We start from the raw sequence: 2967 nt of genomic DNA on the forward strand, positions 1-2967 counted from the left end.
ACCCTTCTTTGGTGACTTAGCAGTGCCAGACGGACCAAATTTCACATCCTGTTGCTTTTCTCCTTTCTAACGTCCTTTCTGGTCTCCTTTCTTTGGTTTGTGAACTTCATCGATGATCGATTGCATCTCTGGAGTTAAAGGATGAAAGCCTGAGAATGGAAGTTTTATGTACGCTTCAAGAATCTTGCTTGCGGCAGGGACATCGCGAAACATGGCTTCAGGAATGGAGCCAACGAATGAGACCTTTGAGTTGTCAGCAATAATGATGTTTGTAGTGTGGAAGATTGAAATGACATACATGAAGGAGTCTTGCATGACCGGAATCTGGAGCTTCTCAATTTTCCGTTGAACAATGACTGTCCAGAAGCGACCACAGGAAATTTCACTGTGTCGGGTTGTAGAATGGGTACTTTGGACCAATTGAGCTCAAAGAACAGCCCCAAAATCAATGTCGATACCCGTGTAGATCCCATACATGATAGTCATGAATAACTTACTAGAACAATCTGAGCTAGTCACACGCTCAAAGAAACTTTTGAACAGGAGGGTAAAAAGCGCATTCCATTGAGGTGGCAGATTGGGTTTCCTAAATTTAGAGATGGTAGTAAGGGTGTTATTTGTACCCCATTTGGTAAAACATCTCCATGATGGCTGCGATGGAGACAGAGTTCGGGTCAACCAAATCATCATGTTGAGCAAGGCCTAGTAAGGTGCAGAATCCAGACTTGGTGATTGAGGTTTTCTTGTTGTGAACTTCAAAGGAGATTATTTGTTCCTCCTTGATGTAGCAAGCAGGCGAGTAGGAGAGTAGGATTTGGATAAGAGAGACATCGGAACAATCTCTGATGTGGTCAAAGATTTAAATAGAGACGAATATTTCAAGCACTCCATACTGGGTAGAAGAAATCTGTCATACTTGAGAGGATCGAGATCGAGAATCAAGTTTTGATTTGGCTTGATGGCGAGAAGCGAAGACTGTGCTGATTGATCTTAAACAGAGGGAGTTTCTGATGAGGCGGTGATGGATGCTTGTTGGAGAGGATGATGAATAGTGGAGAGAAAATCTCCTGAGGGTTTTGAAATCTTTTGACAATAGTGAGGAATGATGAATTGTCGAAAAACCATTTATACCGTACCCAAGAGAGAGAAAATAGGGTGACAGTTGCGTTTTCTCCTCTGAAACGTCGCCTAAAAAGGCATGATATGACAACTGTTACGCCAGAAAAAGGTGTCAGGCGGCGGAAAATCAGGCGTCGTTTCAAATTTCACGCACCTATTTGAAACCTTATCAATTAGGATTGCCGCTTCAATTACCCCCTTTCGCAGTTAAGACAGATACGAGCTTTCGCTTTTAAGTAAACCTCAGTGGAACTGCGAAACTGAAAATAAATGTAAGTGCCACGAACCAGACTTTTGGAAAATCACAAGGATCTTCGTGTGAGAGTGTTCAAAGATAGAGAAATAAAGCAAAACATATATGTGGGATTCTAGTGATGTATTATTTAAGACACAAAACAGTGGATCCCGAGCAGCGATCTCTTCCTTCGAAGTCAAGAGAGACTAAGAAGTGTCTGTGTGGTTTCCCATTGAACTACGATCATCTGTTTATTAAGAAACAGTGAAAGGCATCTTTTAAAAAGATTTATTGGGTGGTTCTATCTCTAACAAAACTCTGAAACTTGATATAAGTCCGAAAGTTCGAATGAAGTACTTGTTTGACCAGTGTAATCGTTTGAACAAGTAAGCTTTGGAATTGTATTAAGTAACAAGGATTCGCATAGAAATCTCAAGAAAAATAAAAACTGGATCTATTGGGTAGAAACGTCTTAGGTCTAGAACATTTCATTAAGATCTCGCAAAAGAAAAAGAGATTTCTTGGTACAGACCACGAAAGTGGAGTTTCGTTAATTCCTTGGTGAAAAGTCTAGAACATGTATATTGTTCACCGTCAATTCGTATAAGTGTGTTGGATTTTGGGTTTCACTAAATTCGGGGGGATAACGAATTAAAGATCATAAACACGGAAGTTGTGTAACCATAAACCTCAGTGGCAATATCTGAGAGTCTCGAGGGCTACATTGGAGATTGCAAAAGTGACGGAGAAGAGTATGAGGTGGTTCCAAAGAAAATAGTGTACCTCTACTGTGCGAAAGTGACCAAGCAGCGAACTCTTAACTCATAATGAGAAGAGTAAGGTAGCTCGAGACTTATGTGAAAGAACAGCCTGATTGGGAAGAAACGATTGGTATTATCAGATCATTAAGGCTTCAACATAGAGTCATTGAGGCTCCGGACAACATGCAACAACATGTTTCTAGGGACATTTAACTAGTACATAGATAAGAAAGTTTATACCTGCCCCATCATTCGTAATCGAGATCATCAAGATTCGTGATATGAAACCTGCTCAATTATCTAATATTTTTGGTATTTTGAAATAAGTAAAATAAAAGAGAAGAAAAAAAAGAAAATATTTTTGTAATTTTGATTTTCTGAAAAGAAATGAATGCATAAAGAAATATTTTTGGATTTTTTATTTTTCGGAAAAGAAATAAAACACAAACAAATATATACATAATTTACAAAAGGATATAAAAAGCTCCAAACCATGAGTGAACAGTTGATCGTGAGACACTATGAACTTTCGTATGAATTCGCAAGATAAAAGAGGGTTGCGGATTACTGCAAGCCTTCGCACCGATTCGCTTGACAAAAATATGACTACGAATTACTGTGAGCGTTCGCATCGATTCGCATGACATCCTATAGATTGCGAAAGCAAAAGTGTAACTAAAAGAGAAAGTGTCACTATGAAAGCGAAAGTAGTTTTGGAACTGATTCAGCTTCCATCATTCCCAAGCCTTGAAGAATATGATTGAATGTAGATTCAGGTAGGGCTTTTATGAATATGTCAGCTAATTGATCAGCTGATCTAACAAAATGTATCTCAACATTACCATCTTCCAC

This window comes from Lactuca virosa, chromosome 4 (genome assembly GCF_052849685.1).
Source record: "Lactuca virosa cultivar CGN04683 chromosome 4, Lactuca_virosa_CGN04683_v6, whole genome shotgun sequence".
NCBI classification, from domain to species: domain Eukaryota; kingdom Viridiplantae; phylum Streptophyta; class Magnoliopsida; order Asterales; family Asteraceae; genus Lactuca; species Lactuca virosa.